Here is an 18,314-nt window from a genome sequence, read left to right on the forward strand (position 1 = left end):
TAGATTCGATTTTTCAGGTCGGTTAAATTGTTTGGTAGAGGAGGAACACACACATGGTCTTTAATGGAACTGCACAGAAAGAAATCTAGTGTTGTCAAGTATGATGGGAAGTCCACTGTCCACTGACCTGGGAAGCGATTATCGAGCAGACCTCGAACTTCTGTAAGGAAATAAGGTGATCCACCATCTTGCTAGGCAATGGCCTTGTCGTAGCGGAAATTAAGCGCTGTCGGGCGTGGCCGGCACTTGGATGGGTGACCATCCAGGCCGCCATGCCCTGTTGCCATTTTTCGGGTTGCACTCAGCCTCGTGATGCCAATTGAGGAGCTACTCGACCCAATAGTAGCGGCTCCAGTCAAAGAAAGCCATCGTAACGACCGGGAGGGCGGTATGCTGGCCACACGCCCCTCCTATCCACATCCTCAACAGAGGATGACGCGGCTGTCGGATGGTCCCGATGGGCAACTTGTGGCCTGAAGACGGAGTGCTACCATCTTGCTGGTAATATACCATCCCATCTCGTTCATCATGGATCTCTGGAATTAAAAAATTTTCTGTCTTATCCACATACACTCTGCACCAGTGAAAGCAGCCATTTTCACTGAGCATACCCTCGAGCTCCTGGTGGCGGAATGTGGCACTGATGTACTGTGTGAATCAAAACTCAGGTCGTTTGCTACAAAACGATACATATAGCGATTCTGTAAGTTATCTCGATATATTTTATATCATTCCAAAACTATGAAGACCTTTTCGACTGTCTCTGTATTAGTTGGAGATAAAAAGTGAACGAACTCGTGAAACAACTAACCACAATGAAGACGAGAGATACGGTACGTGAAAAAATACTTGTGGATAAGAAGAAAGTCGAGACTAAGGTCCACGTCACGTCTAACATGAGTGCATCTATTTATTATTACGTTAAATACAGAGCGAAATGAGCACCTGCAGGAAATGTCTTACGTGCAGCGCAGAAGATATTGCTGAGGTCCTCCTATTGAGAAAGAGCTCTTCGGCCTATAGCATGCGATTATTTACGGAGACAGAAGTGTTCTTTGCCCTATCATAAAACGCTTAGAAAAAACGACTGATTAATTTCAGTGTACTAAGGCGATATCAAAAGAGGTTGTAAACCTAACTGCAGCTAAATCGGAATTAATGTTCGAAGTAAAAACATTATCCGTCTTTTGATACTCATGGAAAATGCAGATCCCATTCCTCTGTCTTAATCCTGTACTTAGACATGGCAGAAGGCAACCTCTTCTCTGTATATCCAATCAAATGTTCAGATTTGTGTGAATTCTTAAGGGGCGCAACTGCTAAGGTCATCGGTACCTAGACTTAGATACTACTTAAACTAACTTAAGGTAACGCTAAGCACAACACAACACAATCCATGCCCGAGAGAGGACTCGAACCTCAGGCAGGAGGTACATTCATTCAAGTTTCATCTCCGGTACAGGTGACCAACTGGAAACTTCCTCTTGAATCAGCTACGCATTAAATTATGGTCCAATCCTTCTGATAATAATGTCTAAGAAACTTTTTTTCAATATATTGAGTTCAAAAACATTTTATGTATTAGTCACAGCTATTCCTGGGGGCTGCTATCACAGTACGACGCATGTGAAACAATAACTTTTGTTCTACACAAAAATTATCGTGTCCATATATCGAGTATAAACAGCTGAGATGCGTCCAGAAATACCCGCCTTTTAATAGATCGGCAGTCTGGCTGATACTCATCCCGATTCAGAAATAACGCGACGTGTATTATTGAGTATCCTTCGCAAATATTGCGTCAGGAAACACATTTTAAGCTCGTCAACCTTATGTCATGTTTACGCTCTGCTGCTGGCCCATCGAATGGGTGGTAACGTATATCTGCTCGTGTACACTACCTTTTCGGGGAACAGGCATCCAGAGTCCCGGAGAAACACTTTCGGATGGACAGTCCTCTGAAAGTCAAAACCACTGAATTGATGTCTTATTCATTCTTCATCAGTTGTGGCAACATACCACTGCTGAGAAACCTTCCTTTCTCTATTTTATGCCAGTGTTAGTTGACAAGTCGTTACTTCTGGCGTCAATGTCGCTATTAAAGCTGGTTTTGCTTTCGATAGTACGAAATAGGTTCATGTAGGTCTGATTCAAGTGAACGAGTTTTTTTCGTGTGCATCACCTTCAAAACTGTGGCTCTGAGTACAGAACACACTTTCACGCGACTCTCTTATTTGATTGGCCGCGACATATTCCCTTATTGCTTACCGAAGCCCTGAGGCATAACTGAAGGTCTGTTAAGCGAAAATCTGCACATCAATTTTTTTTTATCGGCGATCCGTTTTCGCATTTACTGCAGTCTTTGTGAGCAGCACTGCACGGGCCGCTACACTCCCTCACTTGGCTGGCACCACAAAACTCACACACCATTTCTCAAAATTAAATAGTAAAGCATAGTAGGCCAATAGCGGTGCTACAAAAAAGGCGCATTGCTTGCAAAAACTGGAGTATAAGATTTTATTTTTTCATCGTGCATGTATAGTTGACAGTATGGTGAATCCAAGGGTTCGACCTTCAGAACCGTCTGGACAACTTTTTGTGGCAAAAAACTAAGAAATTTTCTTGTTTCAGATTTTAGCCTATCACTAGGAAATTATGTGTCCTACTGAAAATCTTACCCTTACGAAAATAAAAGAGAATTAAATTTTATGTCGAATGACCTACTTATATGTCCAAATCGATGCAGCCGTTTGGCTGCAATCAGTTGTCAAAGTTCGTTCATTTTTACCAATTTGACTAAACAGTCGGCTCCAACGGCTGTAAATCAAAAACGGCTACTCCAAATGAAAAATGTCAAGTTATCAGCGTTGTGGGACATGAAATTTCATGTCATGATAGCATCCAGTTTTCCAGTTTTAGGCACTATCAAGCATTCATACACTAGAAAGCCAAAGTAATACTTTTCTTTTTTCCTTGTTCAGAGTTATTCAATGAAATAAAACATCCAGTGGGAAGACTGGTCTGTAACGAACACATACGTGTTTTCTATGTATATCATTTTAAGTTTCCTCATTCATGTGCATTTATTTCATTTTTATTTGTGCCTTATGGCTCTGACCACTATGGGACTTAACTTTCAAGGTCATGAGTCCCCTAGAACTTTGAACTACTTAAACCTAACTAACCTAAGGACATCACACACATCCATGCCCGAAGCAGGATTCGAACCTGCGACCGTAGCGGTTGTGCGGTTCCAGACTGTAGCGCCTAGAACCGCTCGGCCACCCCGGCCGGCTATTCGTGCCTTAATTGCTAAAAGAAACCAAGTATATAGTAACGGCCAATGTGTCTTTGCATATGAGCAATATAAAAATTTGCACAAATGAATAAAAGGACATGATAATATTAAAAAAAAACACAATTTTATTATCAGAGATTCACATTTTATCAAATTTCAGTTTCATCGAGGTCGTTTGGGAGCCTGCTGCAGGTCCCCATTCTAATGTCCAACCTTCAGGGTCCACTGCGGCACATTCACCAACTTCCTCATCCTGGAACATGTCTTTGATCCATTCCTCATCCGTCCAACTGGAAGTGAAGACACTTGAATTAAGAGACACTGTTAGTGGGACAGCTGAAAGGCGAGCTGATGGCTGGACTCGCAAAGTACTGCAACGTATCTGTGAGAGGACCTTCGTGCTAGAGGTGTTAGCACTGCATGGGAATTCCAAATGGGCGGCTCTGGACAAGCTCGGGTAGGAGTTTCTCGGAAAATCTACTTGAAAGGCTAAGGCCATCGTCGGACGCAGGAAGGTGGCACTCATTGTGGTCCTGCCATCAGGTGCCTTCTTGACACAGGACGAAACCTGATCCTTGGCAGTGGGGCTGGAGGAAAAACTTAACAGGCTTGTTTCCCATGAAGATGACAAAAGATGCGGTACCACACATAACAGTTTCAGTGTCCAATAGTGGTTTTCTGTATACTATAAGTGCACTAAGCACTCCGTCTCCAGGCCACACGTGGCCCATTGGGACCATCCGACCGCCGTGTCATCCTCAGATGAGGATGTGTATAGGAGGGGCGTGTGGTTAGCACACCACTCTCCCGGTCGTTATGATGGTTTTCTGTGACCAGAGCCGCTACTGTTTGATCTAGTAGCTCCTCAGTTGGCTTCACGAGGCTGAGTGCACCACCTCATGGAGGCTCGGATGGTCACCCATCCAAGTGCCGGCCACGCCCGACAGCGCTTAACTTCGGTGATCTGACGGGAACCGGTGTCTCCACTCCGGCAAGGCCGTTGCCAGAAGTGCACTAAGACTGACTTAAATTTTATGTAGCTACATTTGGGAAGGACTCTTGTTAATATGTTTGCTCGGTTTGAGTTTTAATATCTCGATGTTAGATATTATGTGCAACGAGGAATACTTAGAAGTTCGTGCTTGTGTAATCTGGACTGATAGAACACTTTGACCCACACCAAAAGTGAGAACCACGTTAGATTGAAGCTACGCTCGGATATCCTCTCTGCTGGTTCCATGCGTCATGCTCAGGAGTAAACTCAGTAAACAGTACAAACAATCTTGAAAGTCTCTTCGGGTTTGCTGCCGGATCCTAAAATCAACTTGACTCGATATTTCGGCGATCCAACTGTTCGCCATCTTCAGGAAATGCTGCTTCTCCTGATGAGTCCCGCTGAGACTCATCAGCAGAAGCAGCATTTCCTGAAGATGGCGAACAGTTGGATCGCCGAAATATCGAGTCAAGTTGATTTTAGGATCCGGCAGCAAACCCGAAGAGACTTTCAAGACTAATTACCCCTGGAAAGCCTACGTAATCACAGTACAAACAATCCTCTTGGAGAAACATCCGCAACTGAGCATTATACCAGAGGCTGAAAATACCGCTACAGTTGTACAGTTATTTTATTACCACACGGCCGCTTTCGGACTCTTATAAGCCCATCTTCAGGTGTCGTAACTTGGTGCTGTGACTACCGAGGGCCGCGGTGGACCTGTGCTAGGAGCGGTGTGCCACTTACGAGCGTAGATCAGGAGCAAAGAGCTGCCAAGCTTGTGAAGGACTACAATAAAGTACTTACCAAAGTCGATCTACACGTGTTGCAAGCGAGATAAGAATATTGTCATAATTATCCTGAGCACAAAAATAATCCAAGATTATTGATTTGTGACGGAAAATTTGATTACTTCATCACATGTGTGTCACAAACATTGTACATAACAGTGTTACAGATTCATTTACTAAAAATAGTTCTTTTAGGTTCAATGTAACATATCAATCAACAGCTTCAGTGTCATGATTATTCAGGTAAAAGTAAAACGAGGCCCTAGAGTGCTGTGTGCTCGGCTCCCCATTTTCCCATAGAGCCCAAGTTACATACAATTTACTTCTTTCGTCCAATGAGGCAAAAAAAAATCAAACCTGAATAAGAAGGACAACCCTAGTGCTTAGACACAATGAAGAACGTGGACTGACGAAATGATGTGGACACGCAGGGCATAGCATTACGGACCCTATACAACTAAATCGAAAGCCTTCTAGACATCGTCAGATCCTATGAAGGAATGTAGTTACCGTTCATTTAGTTGTTTTTCCCATAAAATTGTGTCGGTTGTACCTCTAGACGTATAGCATCCGCAGTGCTACATGGAAACATTGCTCTTATTGCAATTTGTGAGTGAGTGAGGTAGATTCTAAGGATTCTTTAGACACACCTGTAGCAAGTAAAACCAACACTATAACTTTTTCTAGAAGAGTAACCATACTGGACTACTAAAAGTCGTCAGCTGTGTCATTGGTTGCACACATTAAAAGAATGGAATTGGGAAGTCTGTGCCTAACGGGTAAACAACCATTTTGAATTAACTCCAAGGGCATGTAATCAGTATGAGGTGCCTTTCTAGAATTTAATCAGCACAGAGTGTCTCAACACTCGTTGTCTGCTTGTGGAGCTATCGTCCAAGAGTATCTTTGTTCTTGATGCCCATTGAAAGAGACGTTCCGTAGTAAAATTTTTTGAGAAATTTTTGACTCGATTTCAATTAATGCTGTGCTGACAGCACTTGTAGCTATTTGTGCAACCTGTGTTAAGATACTGGAGGATGTATATTTCATTTCTATTGCTTCCATTAGACTTCATGAGGTAAGAAGAAAGTTACAATTGAAGATTAGGGAGGCGAGGAATTTTCAATTCGCCTTAATTGTGTTCACTATTTCTAGACGTTATTTTCAGCTCCTTAAACTGAAAAGACGAAGAATAATCCCATACAAACTGGAACATATCCCAAACAGTTGGGTTCTACTGATGAAAGATTGCCAGTACTCCAGATGAACTTCATTGTTAGGATGAAGAACATAATATAGCAAGTTTTAAAGTAGGTATGAAAATCAGTTTCAGTTATACTAAAAAAGTACATTAAAACAGTTACATTAAAAAACGAAAAATTAAGAAATCGAAACGAGATGATAGCAATTAAGGTCAAAGTTACTGAATCAGTTGACAATGAGCTTTTGTGTTTAGTGCAGCTGAAGATAGCTAGTGGGCAGAGTCGGGAAGAAATCATCACAAGAGTGAAGATAGCATGTAGTGATTTTCTCAATCAACATACACCCATCAGAAACACGTTTTCTGGGACAGTTGTAAGTTATGTATGATTACAACTTGATAAGAGAAATGTCCTACTTTTACACATGGTATAAGCACTCAGAGATTTCTAGTGTAAGTTGTATTAATGCTGCTGGTATAAGAAAAACCTGGTCAGACAGCTGCAAAACCCCGTGCAAAAATAACATCGTACAGAATGTATGTGGCACCAAATGAGGCTCTTCAGAATTTATGGTACAAACAACACCTTTACGTCTAGTTCGCTACCCCACCTAGCATAACAGCCTCTACATCAAGAAAAGAGATATCGAACTAAATCGCACAATGAGAGTTATTTTGGACACGATTAAGGGCACTCCTGTCTTTTGGCTACCATTCCTAAGTCACCATAACAGCAAAGAGTTTATAAGGATTAAAAACAATGAACAATTTACTTTTCCTTGTTGTCTGTGAAAGGACTCTCTGTGGAAGGACTCCCTCTAAGAAACCACCATTTGCAGGAGCTGTAGCGCTAGAAAATAACTTTGATATTGTGCAATACTGGAAGACAACCAAGGAGCAGTGAATCTACAGTTATTGCGATCTATAATTTGTGAAAATCGACTGTCTTTGAGCTCCCAAGAAAATACTCTGTGGTCACTTTGACGACTTCTTGGATACGACTTAGAGTTCAATTAACTAAATTAGTAACAAAGATCATTTATTATTAATGTTATTTTTAGTTTATGTTCATTAATGTGATTTCTGATAATGCCACAAAGTAATGAAAATACATCGTACCTTATGAAGTGGCTTTTGCAAGACAGTCGTGGAGAAATTCTCCTGGCAAATAAATCTTACTACATGGAAATGACTAACTTTCTTGAAGATATTGTGTCAGAATGCATATGACGCTACAGAATAAGAAGAGGAAAACTTATCAATGTACTCAGCCGCATTTACCTTTGCACTGGGATGAACCAATGTTGCAGAATGTGCACTTCAGTACAGGAAATGAAGTGAGTGCATATGTCAGCGATGTGTTTCTGGCTTTTAGAGACAGGTTGGAGATCAAAGAATTACATATTTCTTAGAAATACTTACTTTGTGAGAAGTAGAAACTGTAACAGTTAATACAGATGGCGGCGCCGAGTTCGCCAGGGACTGTAAAGTTTCCGAGTGTGTGGTCCGTCAGTCACGCAGGCGGCAGTGGCGGTATATAAGGCGGTGCGATGTCTGCCCACTGCAGTAGCAGCTCCTGCAGCAGTAGCAGCAGCAGCGATGGATGTGCGCGCACTGTACTTCGTGATATCCGCGCTCCTGACAATTACGGCGGAAAGCAGTGAGTGAACTTTTAGTAATGATTACATTATGCAGTGAAATGTTTAAAATGGCCAATTAGTTTCCAGGGAATTTACATAGATCTTATTGTCACTGTCAAGGTTAATCTATGCGTCATTCAATTTATGCTGTCTCCTCCTGCATGCTTTCTTATAGTTTGCTACAATTTGATTTGCTCTCCCAATTTCTTCATCTCAGAGTACCATTTATGCCCATCATCCTCAGATATTCGCTCGATATAGACAATAGTTTCAACGAAACATAAACAATTTTAATGTTCCAAAACAGGTGGAAGACCAAGTAAAAAATAAACATAGTGTGCTTCTACACAAAACACTGTATACAGGGTGAGCATTAACAAAAGCGACAACCTGTTGGGACGGATTACTGACTGGAAATGTAGAAAAAGAGGTTCAATGAATACGTGTCCGGAAATGAATCTTTGCCACGTCAGATGACACTGATGAATGAAAGTTCCCCTCACAATGTCCCGTGTGTTCCTTGTATGTATGTTGCAGGCTGTGTGATTGATGTAGCATACTGTATGCAGCAGCCGGCCGAAGTGGTCGAGCAGTTCTAGGTGCTTCAGTCTGGAACCGCGGAACAGCTACAGTCGTAGGTTTGCATCCTGCCTCGGGCATGGATGTGTGCGATGTCCTTAGGTTAGTTAGGTTTAATTAGTTCTAAGTTCTAGGGGACTGATGACCACAGCAGTTAAGTCCCATAGTGCTCAGAGCCATTTGAACCATTTTTGTATGCAGCATAATGATCTGGTATTCATTTCGAGAACAAGCTAAAGTGATATCAGGTGTTCCCCAAGGAAGCGTCCTGGGACCTCTGCTGTTCCTGATCTGTATAAATGACCTGTGTGACAATCTGAGCAGTTCTCTTAGGTTGTTCGCAGGTGATGCTGTAATTTACCGTCTAGTAAGGTCATCCGAAGACCAGTATCAGTTGCAAAGCGATTTAGAAAAGATTGCTGTATGGTGTGGCAGGTGGCAGTTGACGCTAAATAACGAAAAATGTGACGTGATCCACACGAGTTCCAAAAGAAATCCGCTGGAATTCGATTACTCGATAAATAGTACAATTCTCGAGGCTGTCAATTCAACTAAGTGCCTGGGTGTTAAAATTACGAACAACTTCAGTTGGAAAGACCACATAGATAATATTGTGGGGAAGGCGAGCGAAAGGTTGCGTTTCATTGGCAGTACACTTGGAAGATGCAACAAGTCCACTAAAGAGACAGCTTACACTACACTCGTCTGTCCTCTTTTAGAATGTTGCTGCGCAGTGTGGGATCCTTACCAGGTGGGATTGACTGAGGACATCGAAAGGGTGCAAAATAGGGCAGCTCGTTTTGTATTATCACGTAATAGGGGAGAGAGTGTGGCAGATGTGACACGCGAGTTGGGATGGAAGTCATTAAAGCAAAGACGTTTTTCGATGCGGCGAGATCTATTTACGAAATTTCAGTCGCCAACTTTCTCTTCGGAATGCGAAAATATTTTGTTGAGCCCAACCTACATAGGTAGGAATGATCGTCAAAATAAAATAAGAGAAATCAGAGCTCGAACAGAACGGTTTAGGTGTTCGTTTTTCCCGCGCGCTGTTCAGGAGTGGAATGGTAGAGAGATAGTACGATTGTGGTTCGATGAACCCTCTGCCAAGCACTTAAATGTGAATTGCAGAGTAATCATGTAGAGGTAGATGAAGCCAAGATGGTGTTTGTGTATGGCCAAGTATACGGAAACGGTCGAGCGGCAGGGCAGCTATACCAAAACAACTATCCTTACAGATGCAAAGCACATCACAAAACAGTTCAAGCCCTTTCTTTCGCCTTGTTCCGGATATGAATACAGGACCATTTTGCTGCTTACAGTATGCTGCATCAGTCTCATAGCTTGCAACACACAGGGAACACATGGCATGTGGTCAGTGGAACTGTCATTCGTGAGCGCCATCTACCATGGCAATGACGCATCTCCGGATACATGATCACAGGAGCATCTTTTCTTTGACTTCCTGTCAGGAATCCATCCTTGTAGTTTGTCGATTCTATCAATGCTCACTCTGTATATTGCAATCTGCCTTCCCATAACATTTTTGCATCCAGTGGCGCTCTCTACTAACACTGCTGTTATTCTTTAATATCTTAATTCTTATCCCACCATGCTATTCTCATTTCAGTTAGTGTTTTCTAGACAGTCCTTTCCACAATGATTCTGCACAGAACCATCACACTTCTTTTGTGATCTAATTCTTCTGCAACGGTACCTAGCCTTCTAGACCAGGTCACTAGCACATGTTCATGCAGTGGCACTCAAATCACTCCATCTTCAGGCCACAAGTGGCCAGATCAGGGTGCGGATAGGAGGGGCGTGTGGTCAGCACCCCGCTCTCCCGGACGTGACAATGGTTTTCTTTGACCGGAGCCGCTACTGTTCGGTCGAGTAGCTCCTCCATTTGCATCATAAGGCTGAGTGCACCGCGAAATATGGCCACAGCGCATGGCGACCCAGATGGTTAGCCATCCAAGTGCCGGCCACGCCCCACAGCGCTTAGCTTCTGTGATCTGACGGCAAGACCGTTACCGTGCAGTGGCACTCGACCCACAGAAATGTCAGTTCGAATCCCGATGGTGGAAAAATGTAGCTGGCAGTATTTGGCAGGTAAGGGGAGGTGAGGTGGTGGCCTAAATTATATTCCAAACGTTCCGCCATGTCTCATTAACTGACGGCATGTGTCACTGTCGATGGCAATCAGTCCACCGCATGGGGACACTGGGTGCTGCACCCACCTTGGTGCTATTCGACAGGAGTCGACTACTTCCACAGGGTTTCTTCGTCTCTTTTCTCTTCAGTCGTTACAACATACACACAACACTACGCTCCACAAGCAGTCACCGCATTCATTTACTCGACAGAGATACACACTTCATACATCACAACAGGTCAGAGGCTCACAACGGCAGTGCAGGATCCCTGCATCCGCCATGTGCTCCCGACACTCATTTGCTGAGTATGCGACTACCTGGACTTTCTGTAATGACACATCTCAAGCAGATCAGTTCTCTCCTCTTCCAGTTTTCCCACAGACTGTGACTCATAAAAATTCCTGTGAACCAGCTATGCATATCACAGAAATTTCATATTCTGGTCTACTTTGAATAACTGCAGACTTCTTTTGTGGAGAAGCGCTCTGTTTTCCTGTGTTAGTCTGCTTCTTACGTTCTCCTTACTTCATTTGTCATCCTCTTGGTTCATTCCAAGGTAAGTAAATATCTTATTTGACCCAACGTGTGGTCATTGTCATTAAACTTGTTTCTGTAGTGCCTCAAATACCTATGTTTATATTCGGTTTACCTTCAACAAGTATTCTTATCTGATAAGACGGTTCATTCTATTCAAGAGGTAATATAGTTCTTTCTCTCTTTTACAAATAACAGTAAACTCATTGCTATATTTTCACCTCGATTTTAGTCCAACTTAATGAAACTTACCACTGGTGCCTATGTTTCAGCTTCTCAAAATACAGGTTGAACGGTAAGAGGGACAGACACCATCCCTATCTTGTTGTTATCGTTATGCTGTGCAGCCCAAAGACTGCTGCTCTATCCTGTGCAAGCCTCTTTATCTCCGGATAACTATTGCAAGCTACACCCTTCTGATTCTTCTTGCTGTATTCAAGTCTCTACATTTTATTTCCCCCCCCCCTTCCCCCCCTCCACACACACACACACACACACACACACACACACACACACACACACACACACGCACACACACATCTCTCTCCATTACCAAATAAACAAAACCATTATGTCTCAGAAAATCTACTATAATACCTATTTCTTTTTTATTGAACTTGTGGCATAAAGTTCTTTCACCCTCAGTACCTTCTTATCAGTTGCCTTTCCATCCACCTAATCCTTATCGTTTTTCCTTAACATATTTCAAAAGATTCTATTGTCTCCTTGTCTAAAACAGCTTATCATTCACATTTCGCTTGTGTACAGTCGAGATTCGTAGATACCTTCAGAAAATACTCCCTCTGTCAGAGAAGTTCCAGGACATGTTTCTTTATTTCCGAGTTTGCAACATTGAAAAGCAACAAATGTTGTTTTTATGTTACCTGGTGCATGTGCGTCCTTGAAATGACGTTTGCCATGTTGTTCACAGACACTGTGCTTACGAACACACTGCGTTATTGGTGCATGAGTTACGGCGACACAATAGATGCTGATTGTGAGCAAAGAGTGGGCATTAAGTTTTAGGTTAAGCCTGGGAGAACCCCCAGTGAGACGTGGACAGTGATTAAGCAAGCACGTGCTGGCGAGGCGCCTTCAAGGAGCCGTGTTTCCGAGCGACGCAAAAGGTTTCGTGAAGTCAGAGATCAGTGCAATGCGATCCACATCCGGTCGCCCGTCCACAGCACATACCGAAGAAGACGTGGAGCGTGTCAGCCTGGTATTGCAAGAAGACCGTCACGTAACTGTGAAAGTGCGATATCAGAACAACTTAATTTTTATCGTGATGTGTGTCATAAGAATTTATATGAAGATTTAGGGGAACGGAAACTTAAAGCAAAATTCGCCCCTCACACACCAACAGGCGAACAGAAAGAGGAAAGACGAAGAATTTCTGCTGAACTACTGGACAGACCCAGTCGTGATCCCAGATTTCTGTAAAAGATTGTTGCTGGAAATGAAGGTTGGTGCTATCAGTACGACCCTCACACAAAGCGTCAAAGTGCTGAACGGTGAAGCCTACATCTACATCTACATTTATACTCCACAAGCCACCCAACGGTGTGTGGCTGAGGGCACTTTACGTGCCACTGTCATTACCTCCATTTCCTGTTCCAGTCGCGTATGGTTCGCGGGAAGAACGACTGCCGGAAAGCCTCCGTGCGCGCTCGAATCTCTCTAATTTTACATTCGTGATCTCGGGAGGTATAAGTAGGGAGAAGCAATATATTGATACCTCATCCGGAAACGCACACTCTCGAAACCTGGACAGCAAGCTACACCGCGATCCAGAGCGCCTCTCTTGCAGAGTCTGCCACTCGAGTTTATTAAACATCTCCGTAACGCTATCACGGTTACCAAATAACCCTGTGACGAAACGCGCCGCTCTTCTTTGGATCTTCTCTATCTCCTCCGTCAAACCGATCTGGTACGGATCCCACACTGATGAGCAATACTCGAGTATAGGTCGAACGAGTGTTTTGTAAGCCACCTCCTTTGTTGATGGACTACATTTTCTAAGGACTCTCCCAATGAATCTAAACCTGGCACCCGCCTTACCAACAATTAATTTTATATGATCATTCCACTTCAAACCGTTCCGTACGCATACTCCCAGAAGTAACTGCTAGCAGTGTTTGTTCCGCCATCATATAATCATACAGTAAACGATCCTTCTTTCTATGTATTCGCAATACATTGCATTTGTCTATGTTAAGGGTCAGTTGCCACTCCCTGCACCAAGTGACTATCCGCTGCAGATCTTCCTGCATTTCGATGCAATTTTCTAATGCTGCAACTTCTCTGTGTACTACAGCATCATCCGCGAAAAGCCGCATGGAACTTCCGACACTATCTACTAGGTCATTTATAAATACTGTGAAAAGCAATGGTCCCATAACACTCGCCTGTGGCACGCCAGAGGTTACTTTAACGTCTGTTGACGTCTCCCCATTGAGAACAACATGCTGTGTTCAGTTTGCTAAAAACTCTTCAATTGAGCCACACAGCTGGTCTGATATTCCGTAGGCTCTTACTTTGTTTATCAGGCGACAGTGCGGAACTGTATCGAACGCCTTCCGGAAGTCAAGGAAAATAGCATCTACCTGGGAGCCTGTATCACCAGCCTTGAAATAAGTCAAACGACAACCTTCGACAAGAAAGACAGTGTTCATCTTGTTCTTTGATAGTAGAGGAATAGTTCACCGTGAATGTGTTCCTCCATGACAAACAACGAGCCAGACTCTTTACATCGAAGTCTTGAATCGTTTGCAACAAGCAGTTCGACGTCGCCGTCCTGATTTGCGGCATTCTCAGGACTGCTCCTTACTGCATCACGTGATGTAACGCACCACACTGCTTTGTCTGCTACCGAGTATCTGGCCAGACGATCTGTTATTGCTATCCTACATCCACCATATTCCCCCGACCGACATTTCACCTTGCGATTTTGTGTGGTTTCCGCGGGTGAAAAGGCGACTGAAACAAAAGCTATGACAGACACCAAACAGGCTGTGACAAAGGAGCGGTTGAAAAATTCACCGCTTGCTTCCGAGATCTTCAGATACGTTGGCGACTGTGTATACTTAGCCTATGGTCATTCTAATTTTACAAAAACCTCTCCTGGAACTTTTCTGACAAACGGAATATAATCTCCACTGCAGCCATCATGAGCTATTTTCCTTACCAAAGAGATAAACTCATATACTGCTTTTAGTTTCTTATTTCCTTACCTAATTTCCTAAACATCTACTGATTTAATTCAGCTGCATTCCATTTCCTTTAGCAAGACAATAATGTGTTCCATGGATAATATCTGCACACTGGCCACCCTTGCGCTGTGTTACGAGGACACACAGCTGTGGCAGCGAGAACAGTGGTGGCGCCAGGGTGACGTCATCGTGTTCCACCCCGTCCCTTTCCCACACCGAGCCCCTTTCTTGGAAATGGGCTAGTCAAAGAGCACATACTTTCACCTCCCAGTCACAGCTTATTATGTTACCACCCACTCTCAAACTCTCAATTTTCTGTGTCTTCTTTGCTGGAAATACGCCAACCAGAGAGATTGTGGGTTAAAAGAAACTTAGTTTGCTCTCGCAATCAGAGCCCAATATTTTACCACCATTAAAAAGAAACAGCGTCTACCACAGAGCCGGGTATCGTGTTTCGTATTTGACGGCCCGGGGCTCACTACTCACACTTGCCTGACTCCTGCTGGATCATGTGTTGCACGCTGCTTAAGGGGCTCCGGAACGCCCTATACTTGCAATGTTAAAATAACGCTTATAAATTACATCTTTCCTCACAAACTATTTGAGGTAGGAAGTTGAACTTTAGATTATTTATTGGAATATGGGCTACAACTTAACACAGGGATTTTACAAAATTTTAGTTCAGTTATTAAAGATGATTTTTTTTCAATTGTAATGAAAATTCACAACATTTTTTTGCAATTTTTTATTTATATATTCAAAAATATACAGTTTTTTGGAAAAAGGCTGTGTTAAATTGTGCAGCAGGTACTGTGTAACATTTACTGAAAGTTTGAAACAAATATGTTTGGAAGATCCTTAGAAAACATGTAATTAGTATGAGAAAATAAAAGTTTTGGTAATCGAGCGACAAAGATTGGATTAACTTTTTAGTGCATTCCAGGTCCATAGGATGGATTATCTTCATCCTCTGCAAACTCCTCCTCCAGCTTCCTCTTGTTCCTCCTCCTGTTTACTCTTGCTTGTATTTCTAGACTCTTTACAGTCCTGTCTGCAGCCCGAAGGCGTTCCTTGTCTAAAGCAAGCATCGCTCGTTGTTGTGTTAGTAGATTTTGCTACCATTTTCTTCAGTTGCAGTTACTGCAACACTGTTCCAAAAGGTGGTCATGTATGAACACTTATCACATTTCAGTTGTATTTCACTAGCAAGTCCTACGTGCTTTATTATGGAGAGTTCCAGACCAACTTCACTACAATGAATACATCTTACACAGTTTGAAAAAATTCCTTTGAGAACCGACATATCAAATATTTCATTCACATCCGATTCGCCCATAAAACATTCATAGTTTTCACTCATTGAACCAAGCTGCTTCTGTGAAGTATTTTCTTTCCCACTTTGACTGCTATGGGCAGGTGTACTTGAGAGGTTAGGTTCACTCACTTGGTTATCGTCTTTATTGTTTACAGTAATAACACATACCTTTGGCTTTCCAACATTTCTCCTTTTCTTAAAAGCCTTCAGAGGATTTCTAATAACTTTACTTTTGCTCATTGTTATACTTCAACAAAACAGAGACTCAAGAAACAGAATTAATTACGAATATTTTCGAGATAACGACAGAGTAAATAAACATGAAACAATCGACAATCACACCAGCGATATATATTGAACCATCACAGGTTAGCCACAACACATACTTTATCTCACATCACTAAAATGTACCTGATGAACACGGACGTTAGTAATAACACCATTTGGCAGCAGTTTAACAGCGCCACAGTGGGTCACGCCCATGTAGAACACATTTCAAAAAAAAAATAAATTTAAAAATAGGTGTAGTCTTCGGAATTGAATAAATTATATATCTATTAACAGGTAATAGTCTGCATATTCAGAAAACGCAAAAAAGTAAAAATTGAACTTTTCGTGATTTTGAGCCTTTCCGGAGCCCCTTAAGATGATGTCGAGACCCTTTGCTGGTGCACGGATTGTTATCCGCCCTAGTGCATCACCAGCCACGCACTTGTCGTTGTCCGTAGTGGATGAGGCTCGTCGCCTAGCTCGACCAGCACGGGACTCGGCACACGATTCCACAACAGTGGCTTTGGACCATACACATCCTTCATTCTCCAATGGGTGTCAACTTCGTTTGTCCTTCGGTAGCCAAGAAAACAATAGCTTCACGTTGTTAATAACGTCGCTATAGTTCACATTTCCGTATTTACCGCAAGCACGTTCCAAAGACGAGAATGCCATCTTTATTCTTTTCCTGAATGTGTAAGCTACCGCTTCTGTTTTGCTCTTTTCTGCTAATGGGTAAGCCTGCGAGCCGAACGTATAAGTCAAAAACTTTGCACAACGGATTTTATAACGCTAATTTGTCGCCCTGGCACTTATACGCTCTCCAGAAGGGTAAGCTTATCCTTTGCTCTATATGTGACATCAACTAGTCGTTTGCAAATCCGATCGGTTTCTAACCATATCCACAGTATACGCTAGAATGTTCAGATGTGCTTACCTACAAACACTGCCTCCACCATGTGGTTGCAAACATGAAATACACAAATAAGGAGATAGTAAAATGACAAAGGAAAGCACTAGCTATGAAATTGCACACTCAGTAGTGTTAAATTTTTTACTCTTCTGCAATTTACTCTATACAAGATTACACAGTACGAGTAACATTTTAGTTCCGCCAATTCACATTTGGTAATCGTTCTGTCTGACACTGTCCTGACATCAGCTGACAGGAATACTGACATCAGCTATGGCAATTGCAATTATATTTAGAACTACACTCGCGACTAGCAACGTGAAACCTCAGCATAGAACGAAAAAGACACGTAATCGGGAATTTACTTTACTTACCTAACCGCCGTTGCGAATGCACGACCACTACAGTGATCTGACGTTTATCGCTGCGATGCCTCTCACCTCAGCGAGATAACATAAATTCTGCCTCACCAAAAGCTTCCGTAGGCACCTCCACAGCTGCCGTGGAACACCAGACGGTCCTCAGGCTCTCGCTACAAGTACTCTGTCCCAGTAACGAGGTCGCACACCTCGCCAGGACCGACCTCTCTCCTCGACACCCCAGCAACTAGTACTTCACGGTCCCTACGCTTTTTCGTAGGAATGCCGGACATTTGCCACGCCGGACTTTGCCACACTCGCCCCTTCGGCAGGTAGCGAACCCTCAGGTAAGGGACGCCCTTCCTCGTCCCTCTTCTGTCCGCTTTCAAACCGCCGTCTCCACATCTTACTCGATACAACCAGTATGTAAGAGACCCTCTTCTTCGACACCTTGGCCAAATACAGAGCTTCTTTTCCGAAATAGGAATATTTACAGCTTTTGGGAAACGAAAGCAATACCGACGATTATGTCAGTATGTAATTAGTTGTGCCAAGTATAAATATAGATCCCTCTGTCTGTACGGTAACTTCCTTTCACGCTTACTGATTGCGATAGAAACAGTCCATCGGCATGGGAGCAACAAGAAAGGAACGATGAAACGAGAATGCGAATGTACGCTAATCATTTCTTTTTGATCACTGCATTTGTGCCTACTTTAATTACTACAACTGCGTACCCAAAAGACAATAGGGAAAGAATAAATGGGTTTGTGAACGTTTGAAAAGAAGAACGACATACTCCATATTAATTTACTCTCTAAAAACATTAGTTAATAAAGTGTAGCGGGACAATGTTCACAACATAACTGAAAACACGTTCACTAAATAGAGATAAGAATATCTATGATTGACATGTCATCTAAAGTCGACGTACAATTTTAAAATGTTAGAAGTAAGGAAATGAAGTAATACAGAATGCTACGCTTGTAACGTACGTTGTTGTTCTACATTGTTTAGCTCTGGTATTTACAGGGTCACAGAGAAAGCATCCTACG

This window comes from Schistocerca piceifrons, chromosome 11 (assembly GCF_021461385.2).
Source record: "Schistocerca piceifrons isolate TAMUIC-IGC-003096 chromosome 11, iqSchPice1.1, whole genome shotgun sequence".
NCBI classification, from domain to species: Eukaryota; Metazoa; Arthropoda; class Insecta; order Orthoptera; family Acrididae; genus Schistocerca; species Schistocerca piceifrons.